General features: G+C 38.1%; 1 pseudogene; it reads left to right on the plus strand.

Moving 5' to 3' along the window:
• Positions 1-14,015: 14,015 nt before the first annotated feature.
• LOC102389787 lies at positions 14,016-17,743 on the plus strand (annotated as a pseudogene).
• Positions 17,744-24,041: the final 6,298 nt, after the last annotated feature.

Here is a 24,041-nt window from a genome sequence, read left to right on the forward strand (position 1 = left end):
ATGGGGTCGCAAAGAGTCGGACACGACTTAGTGACTGAGATGAACTAAACTGATTGTCAGTAAATCCTCAATTGAATTATGTTTTTCCTTTCACATCTGTCACTTTATACTTCATAAATCTTGGGGTGACTGTGTCAGTTGTTCATGAATTCATAATTGCTAAATTTACTGTGTTTAATAAAAACAATTATTATTATTAAAAGCCCCTTTTTGCTCACTACAGCACCTCTTTTATTAAGATCCTATTTTTCTATGGCTTTAATATAAAATTTCAGCTCTCTTATGGTTACTATTTGAATGGAATAATTTTCTATTATTTTACCTTAAAATATTTATTTATTATTTTATTTTTGGCTGCATTGGGTCTTCATTACTACAAGCTGGTTTTCTCCAGTTGTGTGGACTAGGGGCTACTCTCTAGTTAGTGTACAGACCTCTTACTGTGGTGGGTTCTCTTGTTACAGACTTCTGCTCTAGCATGCAGTGTCAGTAGCTGTACTGCACAGATTTAGTTGCCTTGAGGTATATGGAATCTTACTGGACCAGTGATTGACCCCATTTCCCCTGCATTGGCAAGGGCAAAAACTGAGTGAAAATTGTGTCTCTTTTAGACAGCCAATAGTTGGATTTTTCCTTTTTAAAGCTACTGAATATATATGCCTTTTGATTGGTATAATTAGTACCTTTATACTTAATGACATCTGGAGGGCTTGTTAGAACATGTATTTCTGTGTCATACTCACAGTTTATGATTCAGTAGGTCTGATGAAGAGCTGAAAAAAAAATTGCACTTTCAACAGTTACCATTCTCAAGTGTTGAATGAGGTCACTGGGAGGATGTGACCTTTGGTTGATTCTTGAGCTGGACACTTAGAGGGTCCTTACTATCAATTCCTGACTCCATGCCTTTGGAGTGTACTTTTTCTGCCTGTTGATTCCACAGCAGGAACCATTGTCAAGAATGCAGCCTGGAGAGCCTAAGGTGCTGAAAGCAGCTGGATGGTATGCATAAGTGAACCCATGTCTTTTATATGAAATTTTAAGAGTCCAGGGGGCCTTTGCAGAGATTTACTCATTTTATAGCCACCCAAGCCAAGACTCAGGTATATTCATTCCCTTGCTGTTTAAAATTGCCACTGACCAATATGGGATGATCTGCTTCTTTCTTCTGTTTCACCCCGCCCTCCATGTATGCTTGTCTAGCTTCAGATTTCACCTGGGAAACTCTCATGTTTACAAACCAATACCAAGTTGTCTTGATGTTGCTTGTCCAGGGCTCCACTTTGATAGCCATTACCTCAAATGATCTCTTTACCGTATCTGTATTCAGCTTCTGGTGGCTTTTCTCTCTTAAGAGTAAGTGCCTACATTTCTTTGTTGGAGAACTGCATGAGGTTTCCTGAAGCTGTTATGCCTGTGGGCCAGGTAAGACAGAAGCAAACGGAAATTGGCATCCCACAGGGAATAGCCCTTAGCCAATGATTGACATGAACACAGGAGTATACAGGTGGTCCTTGATCAATGCAGGTTTGAACTGCACAGGTCTACCTACACATGAATAATTTTCCGTTAGTAAATATTACAGTACTACAAGGTCTGTGATTGTTTTAATCCAATGAAGAGGGGGGATCATTGATACAGAAGGCCAATTCTAAGTTATACACAGATTAATCCACACATTAATGGGTTACAAGTTGTTCAGGGGTTAGCTGTATATATTCAAGTTCCTTTGTCCACTCAGAGCAACTTAAGCTACCTCTCTCCAGAACTCTTCCATGGAATCTAACCAAAATTTCTATCATGGAACTTTGATACTGTATCCTTGTTTGGCTTACTTTCTTACCAGGGGGCACTTCCCATTCGATCCAATAGCTATTCTTGGGGAAAAAAAATCTTAATAAATCACATTTACACCAATCATTGACTCAGTATCTCATTTTTGGGGAACCTACATTAAGATGGTATTATAATTTTTTACAATATATTATTTGTGTAATTTTCCAGAAAGTGACAAGAAGGCGATGGCACCCCACTCCAATACTCTTGCCTGAAAAATCTCATGGATGGAGGAGCCTGGTGGGCTGCAGTCCATGGGGTCACTGAGTTGCACACGACCGAGCGACTTCACTTTCACTTTTCAGTGTCATGCATTGGAGAAGGAAATGGCAACCCACTCCACTGTTCTTGCCTGGAGAATCCCAGGGACAGGGTAGCCTGGTGGGCTGCCGTCTATGGGGTTGCACAGAGTCGAACACGACTGAAGGGACTTAGCAGCAGTAGAAGCCAGAAAGCAATGTCCTCGATAATAAATATATGTTGAAACATTAAAATTGTTTCACTTTCATCAACTTTTCTCAGCCCGTTTAATATGAAGTACTTCTAGCACCTCTTCTTATCACAAAAAGGGCTCAGAAGTTTAAAAATAAAGCTTTGAAAAAGTAAAAGTCTGAAGAATTATTTAGGCTATGTTGTCAAACCTAGTTTTCTCTTAGACTTGAAATTCTGGGTCCTTTTACTTCTGGGCCTTCCCTGTTAGCTCAGATGGTAAAGAATTTTTCTGCAATGCAGGAGATACATTTTTGATCCCTGGGTCAGGAAGATTACCTGGAGTAGGAAATGGCCACACACTCCAGTACTCTTCTCTGGAGAATCCCATGGATAGAGGAGCTTGGCAGGCTACAGTCCATGGGGTCTCAAAGAGTCAGACATGACTGAGCGAATTCATTTTCCTTCTTTTCTTCTGGAAAAAGAAAGACAACTGAATGGATATGGATGTCAGGAGGCATGGATGGATTTGACTTCTGTTAGAACCACTAACTTTATTTCCCCTTTAAAATGTGAGCTTTCTCATTGGTAAATGATGGGGTTGTGCTTTATATATATATATTTTTAATAGAATTTTAATAGAATTATTTTGGTCAGAATTTTTATACTAATAATAATAATATCAATGTGTGCATGGGTGCTAAGTTGTGTCTAGTTTTTTGGCAACCCCTTGGACTGTAGCCCACCAAGTTCCTCTGTCCTTGAGATTCTCCAGGCAAGAATACCAGAGTGGGTTGCCATGACCTCCTCCTCGGTGATCTTTCACACCCAGAAATCAAATCCTCATCTTTACATCTCCTGCATTAGCAGGTGGGTTCTTTAACACTAGCACCACCTTGGAAGTCCCAGTAAACAATCAGTTCAGATCAGTCACTCAGTCATGTCCAACTCTTTGTGACCCCCATGGACTGCAGCACACCAGGCCTCCCTGTCCATCACCAACTCCTGGAGCTTACTCAAACTCATGTCCATTGAGTCGGTGATGCCATCTAACTATCTCATCCTCTGTCATCCCCTTCACCTCCTGCCTTCAATCTTTCCCATCATCAGGGTCTTTTCCAATGAGTCAGTTCTTCACATCAGGTGACCAAAGTATTTGAGTTTCAGCTTCAGCATCAGTCCTTCCAATGAATATTCAGGACTGATTTTCTTTAGGATTGACTGGTTGGATCTCCTTGTAGTCCAAGGGACTTTCAGGAGTCTTCTCCAACACCACAGAATCATAATAAACAACAACAATAATAAAATAACAATAATATAACTGAACTGAATATAACAATATATTATAATAATATAATATAACTAAAATTATTCTGTTAGAATGGGATGGTAAAACCAAAGCTCTGACCAACTGTTCCTCTTAACACATTTTCCAGAGATCTTCCTTCAGGTCACTCAGAAACAACTGGAGTCATTGCCAGAAGAGCAAGTTACTTTCATAGCACTCTCTGAAAGCTGTGACTAAATATGAGCTACTACCCCATGTTCCTTGGTAGTTCTCTGATTTTCAATTTTTTATAAACATCGTAGACATTCTATTTTGACAGAGGAATCTCTCTAACCAGTGCTAATTCTGACTTGTTCCTAAATCTTGTCCAATCCTTACAATATTAATGTCCAGTTGTTCTTCCAATTGTACATTTTCTTAAATGTTGTATCATTCATAAGGATGTAAATTCTACCAGGGCTTCTACCAGGTTGAAAATTGCAAAATCTCAAATTGAAAAATAAACTTATATATATATATATATATATATATTTTTTTTTTTAATTTTCCTTGTTAGTTGGTTTTTGGCCACAGGGCTTGTGAGATTTTAGTTTCCTGAGCAAGGACTGAACCCAGGTGCTTAGCAGTGAGAAGCCAGAGCCCTAACCACCAGGAAACCAGGGAATATCCAAGAGACCTTATCTCTTGAAAACTTTGAGATCTAGGTGAGCAACACTGCTTGGAAAACAGTTGTGACTTTCAAACTGTTAAGTATAACTTTTCTTTAATAATCCTGTTAGGGAAAACAGGAGATTGTGAAAATTGCTGTGTGGGTCTGATTTAAAATGTATTATTGAAATGAGGTTAATTTCATTGATGTGTTTGGGAATTTAAGGTTTCCATGATCATCATTTGTCATATTTTTTGTCATAATCTATTCCACAAAGAAGTTTCTAAATAACTGTAGTAACACATTTACTTTATTTATAGAGGCTCAATTCCAAAGTTCTCACAGATCTGTTTCCTGTGACAACTCAGAAAGGAATGTAAGATAAATGAGTCCCAGTGGTACTTTCTCAGGGAGATGGCATGAAATATTTTTTCAGGTTCTCCTGGGCTTTCAAATGAAGATCTGGGGAGAAAAAAAAAAAAAAAATCTCCCAAACTGTCTCTATACAAGTGAAAATCCTATTCCTGAGCACTATTTTACAGGGAATAGTTGCCAGGAGCACTGTCTAAATTTCATGTTTATTTGTAAAGCTCTTGCCTTAACTGCATGCTTATCTCACTTGCAAGCTTATTTATCAAGTTTTTCTCCAACAGTGAGACACCTAGTTCTACTACTTAAAAGCCTTTTAATTACTTGTTCAACCCCAGTATACATGTATAGCACTTTCAGAATTAACTTGAACCACCATAAGAAACAGATTTATAAACCAGAATGCAAAGTGTATATTCAGTTCCTTTTGTCTGTAATTTTACAGTGTCTAATCAAAGTGCTATTTTCCTTAGTTACTCATGACAATAAATCCCCCTTCTTGAGTGTGATTATGTCATACATTCATAATACAGCCAAATACATTTGTGTGCATTTCTTCCTGGCATTGGCTGACAATCTCATTAACTTTTTATAAATTTATATATGTCATTTAATCTTTGCAATATAAAGTTCTATGAATTTATGACAATTGTATAGAGTCAAGTAAAAACCCTCTAGTGAAGTTGCTCAGTCGTGTCCGACTCATTGCAAACCCATGGACTGTAGCCCCCCAGGCTCCTCCATCCATGGGATTCCCCAGGCAAGAATACTAGAGTGGGTTGCCATTTCCTTCTCCAGGGGATCTTCCTGACCCAGGAATAGAACCCAGGTCTCCCGCATTGCAGGCAGACACTTTAACCTCTGAGCCATGAGGGAAGCCCTGATAACATGCAAAACAGTTCCTTCACCTTAAAAATTCCCTTAATGTACCTCCTAGTCAAATACTCTCTCCTCCCCAAAACTTTGATCAACTGAACTGAACTCTTTCTCCTAAAGTTTAAGAAATGGAAAGATAAAGATAAACCTTCTGGGAAGAGTCTTTGTTGAGATATATATAAAACTAAGGTTGAAATAGCATTATAAAAACCCAATCCTAACTAGCTGTGGTTAATAACCTCTCTTTATTGTCATTTGAATTCAATCTAATGTATTTTTATGAGGGATTTATACAGAAGATTTCTACTTAGTTAATTTTCCATCATCCCTATACCAAGTAGAAGCCAAGCCATTTTACAATAAAACATAAATGAAACCAGAACATTTTTTCAACTGTATTATGTTTGTCATTTAAAGTAAAATTAAGTATGGCGTAGTTACTGAATAATTATGTAATTTACTAAGCATAAATCATGCTAATTCATATAATCCTGATTGATGCTGACAAATCATAATTATGTCAAGCTTTGAAATGCAAGGATTTGCTGCTTTTCCTGTTCGCTGAACGACTATTTTAATGTATCATGTACAAACACTGTTAGATACTAACACTGCCACTCCACTGCAGCCATTATATTAAAGCTCATAGTTATTCCTGGAAATTGATTTCATAGAGAACTACATGGTAAATTTTATGTTCAAAAGCACTATACAAAGCAGACTAATACTTTACTGTGTCCTCACAAACTATATGCAGGACAATCTGGTTCAGTTTAGTTCAGCTCAGTTCAGTCGCTCAGTGGTGTCCAACTCTTTGCGACTCCATGAATCACAGCACGCCAGGCCTCCCTGTCCATCACCAACTCCCGAAGTTCACTCAAACTCATGTCCATCGAGTTGGTGATGCATCCAGCCTTCTCATCCTCTGTCGTCCCCTTCTCCTCCTGCCCCCAATCCCTCCCAGCATCAGAGTATTTTCCAATGACTCAACTCCTTGCATCAGGTGGCCAAAGTATTGAAGTTTCACTTTAGCATCAGTCATTTCAAAAAACATCCAGGACTGATCTCCTTTAGAATGGACTGGTTGGATCTCCTTGCAGGCCAAGGGACTCTCAAGAGTCTTCTCCAAAACCACAGTTCAAAAGCATCAATTCTCTGGTGCTCAGCATTCTTCACAGTCCAACTCTCACATCCATACATGACCACTGGAAAAACCATAACCTTGCTAGATAGACCTTTGTTGGTAAAGTAATGTCTCTGCTTTTGAATATGCTATCTATGTTTCTCATAACTTTCTTTCCAAGGAGTAAGAGCCTTTTAATTTCATGGCTGCAATCACCATCTGCAATGATTTTGGGGTCCCCAAAATAAAGTCAGCCACTGTTTCCACTGTTTCCCCATCTATTTCCCATGAAGTGATGGGACCAGATGCCATGATCTTCGTTTTCTGAATGCTGAGCTTAAGCCAACTTTTTCACTCTCCTCTTTCACTTTCATCAAGAGACGTTTTAGTTCCTCTTCACTTTCTATCATAAGGGTGGTGTCATCAGCATATCTGAGATTATTGATATTTCTCCTGGCAATCTTGAGTTGAGCTTGTGCTTCTTCCAGCTGAGCATTTCTTATGATGTATTCTGCATAAATGTCAGGAGCCGTGTTAGGCATTACTGAAAAAATGGAGGCACAGCCCCCAGCCCCCTCTCCTCATTTCACAGGCACGGACCTGGGATTAAGGAGTTAGGCCTTATAATTCTGACTTGTCTTTTCCTCTCCTCGGCTGAGTTGACTGAAAAGGAATATTAAGGTTCTTATTGTTCTTGAGAGGAGCATGAGAAGGCACAAAGCCTTCTGCAGCTGTGCTCAGAGAATAACTCATAAAGTTAATCATTGACAGTTGTTTAAGGACTTTTACAAAAGAGTGTTCCAGGATGAGCACATAGGCTGCAGCTCAAGGCCATGGGAGAGATTGCTATCTGAAGCCTATTTGTGAGGAAAACGTTTATGGGAAAGGAGTTTACTGAATTTAGGGTGTAGAAATAATTAAAATAGTTAGAAGTTAAAGATTTAAGGAATGTTGTAAAGTTAGCATATTTTGTATAGCTTATAGAAGTTAGGAATTTTTAGAGACACTATAGCTAGAAGCCTTTTTAAGAAATAGTGAGCTCAGGATGTTATGGGAAAACAGTATTTAGGAAGATAAGTAGTAAACTGAGGAATGTAGCATGAGTTACAATATAATCACAAGTTAATTATAGGACACATTAGAGGAGGTAGATAATAGATGATAAGGCTGATTCTGAGAGAATCATTGAAGCAGGAACTCTGTTTGAAGAGCAACAATGATTTATGGGGATAATAAATCTGGGAGAGGGGGGAACTGAAAATGTCAAACCTCTGGCCTAATGTTTTTGTAAAAGTATAAAAGAGAATCTTGAACTTAAAATAAACAGGCAGTCCCAAAGAAAACTGAGAGGCTGTCTCATTTCTCATCTCCGACACCATCCATCTTTTCCGGTTGAATCCCTGGTTGCTGGAGCTGGACTAAGCAGGGTGACAATATACAGCTTTGATGTACTCCTTTTCCTATTTGGAACCAGTCTGTTGTTCTATGTGGAGTTCTAACTGTTGCTTCCTGACGTGCATATAGATTTCTCAAGAGTCAGGTCAGGTGGTCTGGTGTTCCCATCTCTTTCAGAATTTTCTGCAGTTTATTGTGATTCACACAGTCAAAGGCTTTGGCATAGTCAATAAAGCAGAAATAGATGATTTTCTAGCACTCTCTTCCTTTTTTGATGATCCAGTGGATGTTGGAAATTTGATCTCTGGTTCTTCTGCCTTTTGTAAAAACAAGCTTGAATATCTGGAAGTTCACAGTTCACGTATTGGTGAAGCCTGGCTTGGAGAATTTTGAGCATTACTTGACTAGCGTGTGAGATGAGTGCAATTGTGCTGTAGGTTGAGCATTCTTTGGCATTGCCTTTCTTTGGGATTGGAACGAAAATGGACTTTTTCCAGTCCTGTGGCCACTGCTGAGTTTTCCAAATTTGCTGGCATATTGAGTGCAGGACTTTCACAGCATCATCTTTCAGGATTTGAAATAGCTCAACTGGAATTCCATCACCTCCACTAGCTTTTTTCATAGTGATGCTTTCTAAGGCCCACTTGACTTCACATTCCAGGATGTCTAGCTGTAGGTGAGTGATCACACCGTTGTGATTATCTTGGTCATGAAAATCTTTTTTGTACAGTTCTTCTCTGTATTCTTACCACCTCTTCTTAATATCTTCTGCTTCTGTTAGGGCCATACCATTTCTGTCCTTTATTGAGCCCATCTTTTCATGAAATGTTGTCTTGGTATCTCTAATTTTCTTGAAGAGATCTCTAGTCTTTCCCATTATGTTGTTTTCCTCTATTTCTTTGCATTGATTGCTAAGGAAGGCTTTCTTATCTCTTCTTGCCATTCGTTGAAACTCTGCATTCAGATGCTTGTATCTTTCCTTTTCTCCTTTGCTTTTCACTTCTCTTCTTTTCACAGCTATTTGTAAGGCCTCCCCAGACAGCCATTTGGCATTTTTGCATTTCTTTTCCATGGGGATGGTCTTGATCCCTGTCTCCTGTACAATGTCATGAACCTCATTCCATAGTTCATCAGGCACTCTATCTATCAGATCTAGTCCTTTAAATCTATTTCTCACTTCCAGTGTATAATCATAAGGGATTTGATTTAGGTCATGCCTGAATGGTCTAGTGGTTTTCACTACTTTCTTCAATTTAAGTCTGAATTTGGCAATAAGGAGTTCGTGGTCTGAGCCACAGTCAGTTCCTGGTCTTGTTTTTGCTGACTGTATAGAGCTTCTCCATCTTTGGCTGCAAAGAATATAATCAATCTGATTTTGGTGTTGACCATCTGGTGATGTCCATGTGTAGAGTCTTCTCTTGTGCTGTTGGAAGCGGGTGTTTGTTATGACCAGTGTGTTCTCTTGGCAAACCTCTATTAGCCTTCGCCCTGCTTCATTCTGTATTCTAAGGCCAAATTTGCCTGTTACCCCAGGTGTTTCTTGACTTTCTACTTTTTTGCATTACAGTCCCCTGTAATGAAAAGGACATCTTTTTTGGGTGTTAGTTGTATAAAGTCTTGTAGGTCTTCATAGAACCATTCAACTTCAGCTTCTTCAGCGTTATGTGTTGGGGCATAGACTTGGATTACTATGATATTGAATGATTTGCCTTGGAAACGAACAGAGATCATTCTGTCATTTTTGAGATTGCATCCAAGTACTGCATATCGGACTCTTTTGTTGACCATGATGGCTACTCCATTTCTTCTAAGTGATTACTGCCCACAGTAGTAGATATAATGGTTATCTGAGCTTATCCATCATTAATCCAGAATCTTTAAGGATGCAAACTTTTTCTTGCTTTGGACATCACGGTTTGCATCAAATGTCTTACTGTTCCTCTCATCTATGTCTTTTAGGTTCACTATGTATAACTGAAGTTTTGTTTTTCACCTCCTATCTATTCAAAACCTCTGGAAGATATAATTAAAGTGTGTGGTGCATCCTCAGTTAAATCCTGGACACTGTATAGTACTGAGAAGATAACTGAAATTGCACTATATTGGAAAAATAAAGATAATTCCATAATTCCTTTCTCCCTCATCACTCCCTCCCTTCCACCCAACAAAAACTTTTCCATTGTAGAGAATTACTGTTTCCATTAACATGCTGTCTTTGTCCATTCAAGCTACCATAGCAAAATACTATAAAAATCAGTGGTTTTTTAATAATAGAAAGTCATTTTCTCATAATTTTGGAGAGCGGTAAGTCAAAGATCAAGGTCCTGACCAATTTGGCTCTTTGTAGGAACTCTCTTCCTGGATTGTGTGTGTCTGCTATCTAACTGTGCTCACATAGCCTCTTCTGTTTGTGTATGAGAGTGTGATGTTTGTGTGTGTTTATAGGTAAAGAGAGAGAGAGCAAGCTAGTGTCTCTCCTTATAAAGCCACTGATCCTATCATGAGGATTCCATTCTCAGTATTGCATCTAACACTACTTCCCTAAGGACCATCTGCAAATATCATCACACTGGATTTGGGGCCTCAATCTATGAATTTGGGGAGGATATAATTAAGTTTATAGCAGACACATTGCTTCCAAATAAATTTTATTTTTTTAATTTTATTTTATTTTTAAACTTTATATAATTGTATTAGTTTTGCCAAATATCAAAATGAATCTGCCACAGGTATTCATGTGTTCCCCATCCTGAACCCTCCTCCCTCCTCCCTCCCCATTCCATCCCTCTGGGTCGTCCCAGTGCACCAGCCCCAAGCAACCAGTATCGTGCATTGAACCTGGACTGGCAACTCGTTTCATACATGATATTTTACATGTTTCAATGCCATTCTCCCAAATCTTCCCACGCTCTCTCTCTCCCACAGAGTCCATAAGACTGTTCTATTCATCAGTGTCTCTTTTGCTGTCTCGTACACAGGGTTATTGTTACCATCTTTCTAAATTCCATATATATGCATTAGTATACTGTATTGGTGTTTTTCTTTCTGGCTTACTTCACTCTGTATAATCGGCTCCAGTTTCATCCACCTCATTAGAACTGATTCAAATGTATTCTTTTTAATGGCTGAGTAATACTCCATTATGTATATGTACCACTGCTTTCTTATCCATTCATCTGCTGATGGACATCTAGGTTGCTTCCATGTCCTGGCTATTATAAACAGTGCTGTGATGAATATTGGGGTACACGTGTCTCTTTCCCTTCTAGTTTCCTCAGTGTGTATGCCCAGCAGTGGGATTGCTGGATCATAAGGCAGTTCTATTTCCAGTTTTTAAAGGAATCTCCACACTGTTCTCCATAGTGGCTGTACTATTTTGCATTCCCACCAACAGTGTAAGAGGGTTCCCTTTTCTCCACACCCTCTCCAGCATTTATCACTTGTAGACTTTTGGATTGCAGCCATTCTGACTGGTATGAAATGGTACCCTATAGTGGTTTTGATTTGCATTTCTCTGATAATGAGTGATGTTGAGCATCTTTCCATGTGTTTGTTAGCCATCTGTATGTCTTCTTTGGAGAAATGTCTATTTAGTCCTTTGGCCCATTTTTTGATTGGGTCATTTATTTTTCTGGAGTTGAGCTGTAGGAGTTGCTTGTATATTCTCGAGATTAGTTGTTTGTCAGTTGCTTCATTTGCTATTATCTTCTCCCATTCTGAAGGCTGTCTTTTCACCTTGCTAATAGTTTCCTTTGATGTGCAGAAGCTTTTAAGGTTAATTAGGTACCATTTGTTTATTTTTGCTTTTATTTCCAATATTCTGGGAGGTGGGTCATAGAGGATCCTGCTGTGATATATGTCAGAGAGTGTTTTGCCTATGTTCTCCTCTAGGAGTTTTATAGTTTCTGGTCTTACGTTTAGATCTTTAATCCATTTTGAGTTTATTTTTGTGTATGGTGTTAGAAAGTGTTCTAGTTTCCTTCTTTTACAAGTGGTTGACCAGATTTCCCAGCACCACTTGATAAAGAGATTGTCTTTAATCCATTGTATATTCTTGCCTCCTTTATCAAAGATAAGGTGTCCATATGTGCATGGATTTATCTCTGGGCTTTCTATTTTGTTCCATTAATCTATATTTCTGTCTTTGTGCTAGTACCATACTGTCTTGATAACTGTGGCTTTGTAGTAGAGCCTGAAGTCAGGTAGGATGATTCCTCCAGTTCCATTCTTCTTTCTCAAGATCGCTTTGGCTATTCGAGGTTTTTTGTATTTCCATACAAATTGTGAAATTATTTGTTCTAGCTCTGTGAAGAATACTATTGGTAGTTTGATAGGGATTGCATTGAATCTATAGATTGCTTTGGGTAGTATACTCATTTTCACCATATTGAGTCTTCCAATCCATGAACATGGTATATTTCTCCATCTGTTAGTGTCCTCTTTGATTTCTTTCACCAGTGTTTTATAGTTTTCTATACATAGGTCTTTAGTTTCTTTAGGTAGATATATTCCTAAGTATTTTATTCTTTCCATTGCAATGGTGAATGGAATTGTTTCCTTAATTTCTCTTTCTGTTTTCTCATTATTAGTGTATAGGAATGCAAGGGATTTCTGGGTGTTGATTTTATATCCTGCAACTTTACTATAGTCATTGATTAGTTCTAGTAATTTTCTGGTGGAGTCTTTAGGGTTTTCTGTGTAGAGGATCATGTCATCTGCAAACAGTGAGAGCTTTACTTCTTCTTTTCCAATTTGGATTCCTTTTATTTCTTTTTCTGCTCTGATTGCTGTGGCCAAAACTTCCAAAACTATGTTGAATAGTAATGGTGAAAGTGGGCACCCTTGTCTTGTTCCTGATTTTAAAACCATCTTCTATCTGTACAACCTTGTTGTAGACACAGAAGAGCTAAGAAAGCTCTCTGGGAGAGTGCTCTTTAGACTAGGTCACCAAGGAAATCAAGTAATGATGGACAGAGACAACCTAAAGAGGAAATGAACTCTTCATGAACATTTCAAAGAATAGGGCAATGATGTTCAGAAATAGATTCTTGTGGGAGCTATATATTTATTTCTTTGAAAGAGATGTAGTTAGGAAGTTCACAAGGTAATTTTTTTATCTTTGTTCCAAGGATAGATTTAAATCCTTTTGTTGAACAAAAACAACCACATACCAATTAAAACAACAAATAAATAAGAGCAATTTAAAAACTAGAAAATCTTAGGGCAATAATATCATAGGCACAATTGTAGACCTGAAGTTCTTCAAAATGAATAATAATGCTAATTGATCTCCAGCCTGCCTTGGAATCCCTTTGGGGTGTGGGCTCTAAGCTTTCTGATTATTTTACTTGCATCATGCTCTAAGTATGAAAGATCCCTTAGGATATGTCAGTGACAAAACCTTTCAGTTTGCTGCTGCCTAGACTTATTTGGAGAAGAAATAGGAACACAATCTGCCCAGGTATAGTTTAAAAGAGTATATTTAAAAATTGGAATACAGATGAACAATTTTAAAATGAATTGGAATAGAATATATTTTAGAATAAAATATTTTGGATGACATTTTCAAAACAAGGGAAAATAATATTCCCTCTAATCTTATTTCAGTTATGTAGACATGTGGTATTATATAAAATGCATTTTTAGTAGTTAGGAATGAAAAAAACTTGAAATCTCTGAGATAGAATCTATTCAAACATTTAGACAAGTTAGGCACTTAACTGATTAGATTGTAAGCTATGTCAAAAGTCTCTTTTCCATTTTAGCAAATCTAGTCATTTTACCCAGAATGAGAGATGAACACATTAAAATTAAATCATCATTGTGACCCTTAATATATTTGATACAAATACAAGTATGAATTATGAATGGGGGCATAAATTGAAATAGTATGACAAAAATTAATATTTAATTCATTATCACCAAGCATGTATAAGGGGCTATATTAAGAAATGAATTAAAAATTATGGCTCCCACCCGTGGAGTTGACAATCTATCAAAAGAAGAAATATGGAAACAGATGGAAATCATAAATGATATGTAAATAAATGATGTATAAAACGTTTCCAGAACACAAAAATGAAAATGGGTAAGTAACAGAGGAACTGGAATTTAAAGAAGTCTCTTTTTAGGAAAGGTTGAGTTTTGATAGGCTTTGAAGAATAAATAGAGCTTTTCTTCCAATTGTTTAATTACCATTCACCTGGTAGAGATAAGCATAGGATAAAACACATAAGAAGTAGGGAAAAATGGAAAGTCATACTGCAATTGAGGGTTGAAAAATAATTATTCTGTGTGTTGACTGCAACATAAGAGATGTGAGTGGAATATGGATATAAACTATCATGGGATAGATCATAAAAGATAATATATAATATAATTTCAAATATATTGTCAAATATATGCATGTTCTACCTTTAAGATAAAATACAATGGCATACTGAAGCACTTCTAACTGCTAAACAGTGAAGTCTTAGCTGATGTCTTGGAAATAGTAAACAAAACTTCCAATCAAATACTTGCTTAACTATTTCAAAGTGGAATTCATCTATTTGTGGGACCACTAACTAGGCTTTTAAACACTCTGCTGACTCACTTCATGTAGTGATCAATACCATCAAAAATTATCCTCTTCCCATAGAAAGTTGTAGAAACACCCATGCATGCACACTTAAAAAAATTTTTTGATTTTGATAAAATAGGCACCACTTTAAATTAGGAAAATGAGGAACAAATTGAATTTTTGATGTGCTAAAATTAATGTCTTTTGAGGGTGACAGAGCATTCAGATAAAGATCTCCCAGTTTCATTCAAGGTTCTTCCTGCTGTGCTGTGCTTGGCATAAATCTCAATGAAATGGCATTTTTCAACAGTTATCTCTTATTAGAAAATCAATTGTTCATTACTGAGACTCCATTGTACTTTTTTTCTCATAGATAGAATAAGTGAAATCAAATAGAAATTTTGCATTTACTCTTTAATTTTTATTGGAGTATAATTTTTATTGATTTACAATATTGTAATTTCTGCTATTATATGTATATTCAATTTTCTGTAGATTCTTTTCCATATAGGCCATTTTGGAGCATTGTGTAGACTACCCTGCATTATAAGGTAGGTTCTTGTTAGTTATGTCATAGTGAGTGAGCTCCTGCATCAAAAAAACACAAGTTTGAAACCCCCTGTGCTACAGACAGGCTGTCTGAGCATACTTCAGTTGCTTTGTCTCTCAGTGTCTCTTCCATGCATATAAAATGGGCATATAAGAAGCAAAGTAGGACCTCTCTCATATTTCAGTGGCTAAGAATCCACCTGCCAATGCAGGGGACATTCCTGGACCAGTTTGATACCTGGTCCAGGAAGAGCCCACATGCTGTGGGACAACTAAGCCCATGTGACACAACTACTGAGCCTGTGCTCGGCAACAAGGAAAGCCAGCAAAATGAGAAGCCTGGGCGCCACACAGAGGAGCAGCCCTGGTCACTGCAAGCTGAGAATGCCTGAGTGCACTGAGGAAGTCCAGAGCAGCCAAAAAAAAAAAAAAATTGTATTATATTTAAAAAGAATACATTTGAATCAGTTCTAATGAGGTGGATGAAACTGGAGCCTATTATACAGAGTGAAGTAAGCCAGAAAGAAAAACACCAATACAGTATACTAACGCATATATATGGAATTTAGAAAGATGGTAACAATAACCCTGTGTACGAAACAGCAAAAGAGACACTGATGTATAGAACAGTCTTATGGACTCTGTGGGAGAGGGAGAGGGTGGAAAGATTTGGGAGAATGGCATTGAAACATCATGTATAATATCATGTATGAAATGAGTTGCCAGTCCAGGTTCGATGCACGATACTGGATGCTTGGGGCTGGTGCACTGGAACGACCCAGAGGGATGGTATGGGGAGGGAGGAGGGAGGAGGGTTCAGGATGTGGAACACATGTATACCTGTGGTGGATCCATTTCGATATTTGGCAAAACTAATACAATATTGTAAAGTTTAAAAATAAAATAAAATTTAAAAATAAAAAATAAAAAAATAACAACCCATGAGGTGGGTTATAGTCTCATAAAGTTGCCCATTTTCAGCATTTGCATTATTAACAGATTTGTAAAGATTATGGAGCAATCCATGGTGGCCTCTCTGCAATAAGTAGTGATTGTAGAATAGATGGCTAGAGCATGCTGTTCATTGCTCTGTCAGCACTGCAGAATGTGGAGTTTGTATCATATATGCAAGTCTGTCAGAATGATGTCACTGCAGGGGGTTCATTTGCTTTTATATTATTAATGTTAGAATATTTTTAATAAAAGCAATAGCTTTAATGTTTTGAAAAAATAACGTTAAATTTTAAATAACATAATGCTGCTGCTAAGTCACTTCAGTCATGTCCGACTCTGTGCGACCCCATAGACAGCAGCCCACCAGTCTCTGCTGTCCCTGGGATTCTCCAGGCAAGAACACTGGAGTGGGTTGCCATTTCCTCCTCCAATGCGTGAAAGTGAAAAGTGAAAGTGAAGTCGCTCAGTCGTGTCTGACTCTTCGTGAGCAAAGATTCAATGTGGGCTGAATCCTATCTACAGCTGTTAATTTCATAAAATGCATTTGATTTGGGAGAGAAATATACTTGGACTATAAAACATCTCAATTTACTCTTTGTCCCATTGACAGACTCAAGGATGGTAGCACTTTTACTGTTATCATTTCCATGTTGATAATACCAATTGCTTTAAAGGATAATAAGACTTGAATTTAATTAAGTTAGATTTCATTATCCTCTCTTCATCCAGACATACTAAAGACACATAATCCAGATAAATTGCACCCAGGTAACAGAATTTGTTCCTGTGGGCCTCATAGATCCTCGGGAGTTGAAGATGCCCCTCTTTGTCCTGTTCTTATCCATCTACTTCTTCACAGTAGCAGGCAACCTAGGTCTGATCCTAGTCATCAGAACAGATTCAAGGCTCAACACACCAATGTACTTCTTTCTTAGTAACTTGGCTTTTGTTGATTTCTGTTATTCTTCTGTCATTACACCCAAAATGCTGGGGAATTTTTTGTATAAACAAAATGTTATCTCTTTCAATGGATGTGGTGCCAGCTGGGCTTCACATGGCCCATGACTGGCCTTCATGACTGCCAAGTGTTTGCTACTGGCTTCCATGGCCTATGACTGGTATGTGGCCATTTGTAACCCTCTCTTTTATATGGTTGCAATGTCCCCAGGCATCTGCATTCAGCTTGAAGCTGGCCCCTATAGCTACAGATTCCTGGTTGCCCTATTTCATACCATCCTCACCTTTTGCCTCTCCTACTGCCATTCCAATATCATCAATCATTTCTATTGCGATGACATGCCTCTTCTCAGGCTCACTTGCTCAGACACTCACTCCAAGTAGCTATGGATTTTTGCCTGTGCTGGCCTCATGTTCATTTCTTCCCTTCTGGTTGTCTTTGTCTCCTACATGTACATTATTTCTGCCATCCTGAAGATGTGCTCCACTGAAGGCAGATGCAAGGCTTTTTTCACCTGTGGTTCCCACATGCTTGCAGTCACCATATTCTATGGGACCCTCATCTTTATGTACTTACAATCAAGTTCTAATCATTCCCTTGACACAGATAAGTTGGCCTCTGTCTTCTATACAGTGATCATTCCCATGTTGAACCCTTTAATCTACAGCCTTAGGAATAAGTAGGTGAAAGATGCCCTGAAAAAAGTTATCTTGAATAGAAACCAGGCTTTTATGTTCATGAAATTAAGAAAGTGACTTGAATGAATAAAAATGGAATTTTCCTCACAGTCTGATTTTTTTCTCTTAAGCTACCAAAATGCCTATTCTTAAGACTGGATTTCCACATGTCTGTTCATTGTGTAATAAAATTTTCTAAAGATTTTCACTTAGAATGAGATTTCAGATATGAAAGTGTCCATTAGAATTTTTGCCAATTCTCTCATTTTCAAATGAAATTATATTAAAAAATAATTATTTGTTCCATAAGAATTTATACCAACTTTTTGTTTAATTTCTCAAATGAATAATTGCATAACAAACCATTATCTGGATATGTAACTAGATATAGGACAAAGGTTTCACCTTTCCGCCACTTCAAAATCCCTGGGTCAGGATTTTCCAGTTCCATTAACCATATCCCACATGAAGAGCAAAGATGCACATTGTACTTCTTTCCCCGATTTGCTAGTATCTCAGAAAAATATAACATTATAAAGTGAAGTGAAAGTGAAGTCGCTCACTCATGTCCGACTCTTTGCAACCTCAAGGACTGTAGCATATCAGGCTCCTCAGTCCATGGAATTTTCCAGACAAGAGTACTGGAGTGAGTTGCCATTTCCTTCTCCAGGGGATCTTCCCAACCCAGGGATCGAACCCAGGTCTCCCACACTACAAGCAGATGCTTTACTGTCTGAGCTACCAGGGAAGCCTCAAAACATAATGTAGAGAGATTTCTAATAGTTATTTAATAGTCTCACAAAGATCAGTTTTATCTTTAAACTTTCCATTGATTAGTGAAAAGTGAAAGTGAGGGTCACTCAGTCGTGTCCAACTCTTTGAGGCCCCATGGACTATACAGTCCATGGAATTCTCCAGACCAGAATTCTGGAGTGGACTCCAGGGGATGTTCCCAACCCAGGGATTGAACCTAGGTCTCCTGCATTGCAGGCAGATTCTTTACCAGCTGAGCCACAAGGGAAGCTTTATAAAACTGTTCCATAAATCAAATATACTTCAATAAAAATAATTTTAAGTTAATGAATGAATTAATAAAACTGCTCCATATTTATACATTTAACAAACTGTCTTTATTGTTTTTTCAAATTGTCTTTATTGAGGAGAATAATACTATATACTAAGTTTACCTGAGTCACTGATTTAACATGGCCTGGCATCTGGTCTGATCTCTGAAGACTAATTTTTAAGTCAACTCCATTTTTTAAAGCCTATGAGACCTTGTTATATTTTTTCAAAGTATCTAAAAAAGGTATAACTCAAGAATAGAATCCTAGGTGTATCATATATTCTAAATTAATATACATAAAATAATTGAAGCATCATAGATCATTTTCCAGTAGCAAGGATCCTATGCAGCTATACTGGGCAGATCTCAGGTTAGTTGGTCACCACTGGATAAGGTATAGTTTATAATATGATGACACACTAGGCAATGCAGCCTAGCTTAGAAAAGAGCACATGTCTTGTAGTCAAAGGATGGACTTGAACTGTGTGTGGGCTTCCTGTAGCTTATTTGTCAATTAAATAAGGACAGCATTACAAAATGTGAAGTCTTCTAAAATACTGAACACACAAAATAGTAATAATAAAATCATAAGCATTTGCATATCATCTCTCTTGCTAAAGACTTGAGTTCTAGTCTCAACTACACTAACCTTGAGAGGTCAATTTATAAATGAAGATTAACATATGCAACAGATAACTATGATATAGATAGCTAGACAGATATAGATATACAGGTATGGATATATAATTTCAGATAAGCATAATGATAATTTTGCAGTTTCAATTTCACAGAAAATGGTTTTGAGATTGTAATTTGCATATAATTTTAATATATATTAATGTGTGTGTGTGGGTGTGTGTGTGCATGCGCTTAAGCACTCAGTTCTGTCTAACTCTTTGTGACCCAATGGACAGTAGCTGACCAGGCTGCTCTGTGCACAGAACTGTCCTGGCAAGAGTACTACAGTGGGTTGTCATTTCCTATTCCAGTGGATCTTCCTGACCAAATAATCGAATCTGTATTTCCTCCATCTCCTGAATTGGCAGGCAGATTCTTTACCAGTAGGGCCACCTGTGAAGAAGTCTGTGTGTGTGTGTGTGTGTGTATGCCATTTGAATGTTTAATAAAATATAACCAGGGAAAGGAAATACAGTATATATTTTGGTGAATCACAGAGATACAGGGTTTACTTAATCCACAGTTCTCTAATGTTTCTTTTTTTGTCTTTTCTTTGAACATATTTACCTACTATTTGAACATTTCAGTGTTACATATCCTCAAAACCTGTCATTAATGTCTTTGAATTCACACTGTCCTGTCTTGGCAAAATGCAGCTTTTACCATGACACAGCTGTTCAATTAAAGATCATAGATTCCCTGGTGTCTGAAAGCCCGAATCTGAATGCTAGGTCTGACCTTTTAGGAGTCAAAACATCTCAGAAACTTAAGTATGCCTCCATCTCTTCAACAGTGTGAAGGTGAAACTAATAACAAATACTAAATCTATTGTGATGAGATCAACTGTAAAGTTCTTTTCTAAACGTCATAGTACCAAAAATAATGTGATACTATGAACAATTGCACTCATCTCACACGCTAGTCAAGTAATGCTCAAAATTCTCCAAGTCAGGCTTCACCAATATGTGAACTGTGAACTTCCAGATGTTCAAGCTGGTTTTAGAAAAGGCAGAGAAACCAGAGATCAAATTGCCAACATCCGCTGGATCATGGAAAAAGCAAGAGAGTTCCAGAAAAACATCTATTTCTGCTTTATTGACTATGCCAAAGCCTTTGACTGTGTGAATCACAATAAACTGTGGAAAATTCTGAAAGAGATGGGAATACCAGACCACCTGATCTGTCTCTTGAGAAATTTGTATTCAGGTCAGAAAGCAGCAGTTAGAACTGGACATGGAACAACAGACTGGTTCCAAATAGGAAAAGGAGTTTGTCAAGGCTGTATATTGTCACCCTGTTTATTTAACTTATATGCAGAAACGCTGGGCTGGAGGAAGCACAAGCTGGAATCAAGATTGCTGGGAGAAATATCAATAACCTCAGATATGCAGATGATACCACCACTATGGCAGAAAGTGAAGAGGAACTAAAGAGCCTCTTGATGAAAGTGAAAGAGGAGAGTGAAAAAGTTGGCTTAAAGCTCAACATTCAGAAAACTAAGATCATGGCATCTGGTCGCATCACTACATGGGAAACAGATGGAGAAACAGTGGAAACTGTGTCAGACTTTATTTTTCTGGGCTCCAAAATCACTGCAGATGGTAATTTCAGCCATGAAATTAAAAGATGCTTACTCCTTGGAAGGAAAGTTATGACCAACTTAGATACAATATTGAAAAGCAGAGATATTACTTTGCCAACAAAGATTCGTCTAGTCAAGGCTATGGTTTTTCCAGTGGTCATGTATGGATGTGAGAGTTGGACTGTGAAGAAAGCTGAGTGCTGAAGAATTGATGCTTTTGAACTGTGGTGTTGGAGAAGATTCTTGAGAGTCCCTTGGACTGCAAGGAGATCCAACCAGTCCATCCTAAAGGAGATCAGCCCTGGGATTTCTTTGGAAGGAATGATACTAAAGCTGAAACTCCAATACTTTGACCACCTCATGCAAAGAGTTGACTCATTGGAAAAGACCCTGATGCTGGGAAGAATTGAGGGCAGGAGGAGAAGGGGACGACAGAGGATGAGATGGATGGATGGCATCACTGACTCAATGGACATGAGTTTGAGTAAACTACAGGAGTTGGTGATGGACAGGGAGGCCTGGCGTGCTGCCATTCATGGAGTCGCAAAGAGTCAGACACGACTGAGCGACTGAACTGAACTCAACTGAACGAGCACAATATATCTTTTCATTTATTTTGTCTTTAATTTTATTCACGAATGTCATAGATTTCTGAGAAAAGCATCTTTTTTGAAACTCTGAATTTATGTCAAAATAAAAGTTAAATAAGTCATCTAGCATTTGTTATTTAATTTTAATTTAATGCTTTAGTTTAACAATATCTTTTAACATATTTCTTATTTTGATGTTCCAATTCATAATCCTTTGTAACTTTAAAAGGCCAGTAATACCTAAAAGCAAGTAATACCTAAATACCTCCTTGCCAGTAATACCTAAAAGCAATATATCTTTCCTTATGAAAATAAATAAAACAATCCATCTTTCCCAAAGTTTAGTTTAACACAATTGCCTTTTGCTTTATAAGGGCTTATTACTAAGATTGTATTTTTCATTTGTTACAATCTGTTACAAAACAATATACCATAGCTTTTCAGAAAATTTTATTTTATTTTTTAAAATATAAATTTATTTATTTTAATTGGAGGTTAATTACTTTACAATATTGTATTGGTTTTGCCATACATCAACATGAATTCACCACAGGTATACATGTGTTCCCCGTCCTGAACCCCCCTCCCTCCTCCCTCCCCATACAATCCCTTAGAAAGCTTTAAATTGCAATTTTGTATAACATTTTTAAATGGCTGTATATTTGTTAAAGCTTTATGATCAGCCTTAAAATTACAGCCATAATAATGAATATATCAAAGTCTGTTCTCAAGTATTCAACTCTTTTAAGTTAGGAGGATAAATAGAGCTCTTTTAGATTCTATTTCATTACTTCATGTTTGGAAATAAAGTACTTTGCAGGCATGGCAGAGTAAAACCAACCTCTGTATCCACTGTATCATTCTTATTGCGCCTGAAGTGTTTCCTGGCCCAAGCAGAGAAGTCTTTAATCATAGCCACCACCTTTCAGATTCCTGGTCACTTCCACAGATTCCACTGTGCCTGCATCACTATGTACCATGACAGGTTTTCTGAAGTATGTTTCAAGATATTATAGACTCATGGTGATGATCTATAAAACGTAATTCAAAGCTGAAATAAAATTTAAAAATAGTTAATGTTACAGTCTCTTGCTTGAAGGCACAATTCCCATTAGCGCAAAAGGAACTGACATGTTTACATTCTTTATTTATTGAGGTAACATTGGTTTATAATATTATATAAGTTTCAAGTGTACAACATTATATTTCAACATCTGCATACATACAGTACAAGAAAAGGGAGATTATATATATATATATGCCTGCATGTGTGCTCAGTTGTTTTAGTTGTGTCTCTTTCTGACCCCATGGACTGTAGCCCACCAGGCTCCTCTGTCCATGGGATTCTCCAGTCAAGAATACGGGAGTGGGTTGCCATTTCCTCCTCCAGGGGATCTTCCCAACACAGGGATCAAATCCATGACTCCTGCATCTCCTGCATTGCAGGCATATTTTTTAACACTAGAATAGGTACCCCTCTCCAGTATTCTTACCTGGAAAATTCCATTGACAGAGGAGTCTGGTGGATTACATTCCATGGGGTTGCAAAGAACCAGACACAACTGAGCATGCGTACACACGATTCCAAGATTCAAAAAAACAGGGTGAGGTCAATCTTCATATAAACCTCAAACATGCTCTTCAGGATCCAGCCCAAGTCCCCCCAAATTTTACCCAATTTGTAGTATATTTGTGAAAGGCAGATGCCTCTTCACCTGAAATATTTTCAGTGATGTTCCCTGTTGCCTCACGGCATTAACCCAGTACATCAGGATATGTTAGATTGCAGGGACTTCACCTTAGCCCATTTGGAGAAAGTCTAAGACAAATTTATCAGCAACCACTACTTGCTTCCACTGTCTGTGGCCACAGATCTCTCTGTATGCAACTTTCCATGTGGCAGGCTAAACAGCTAGGCCATTGGCAACAACCCAGGAACCAAAAATACAATAATTAATACATAGCAAGTTTTTCCCCCCTCCCCCCAAGGAATTCAGAATGTTTCATTTAAAAGAAGCTCCTGGCTAAGACTCTCTGGACACCAGCGTCTCCTTGAGGATGAGTGGGTCCTCCCTGAGGATGGGTGGGCCCTCCCTGACCCTGCAGGGTGGCTTCAGGAGGGGTAATGCTCAGGGATGGTTGTTGGCTGTGGGCTCTGAGTATTGCCATTCTGCCTCAGTCTGGGTGCCATCCCTTCCTCCCATGGGAGACCACTAGTGGACCAGCATGTACTGGGCATGGCCTGGGAGATTCCAGTTGACAAGCTGACCGACTCTGTGCTTAGACATGGTCAGACTGTTGTCCAGGCTAACCTTGCAAACTCCTGGTACAGGCTCCTGAGGGACTCGTTGGTCTGGACGCTGTCTCCACTGGCCATGCGTGCTCACTAGAGAGGCCTGGTGCAGCCCGAGGGCACATCCTCTTGGGTGCCTTTGTCCAAACCTCAGTCAGCTCCAAACT

This window comes from Bubalus bubalis, chromosome 23 (genome assembly GCF_019923935.1).
Source record: "Bubalus bubalis isolate 160015118507 breed Murrah chromosome 23, NDDB_SH_1, whole genome shotgun sequence".
In the NCBI taxonomy this organism is placed as follows: domain Eukaryota; kingdom Metazoa; phylum Chordata; class Mammalia; order Artiodactyla; family Bovidae; genus Bubalus; species Bubalus bubalis.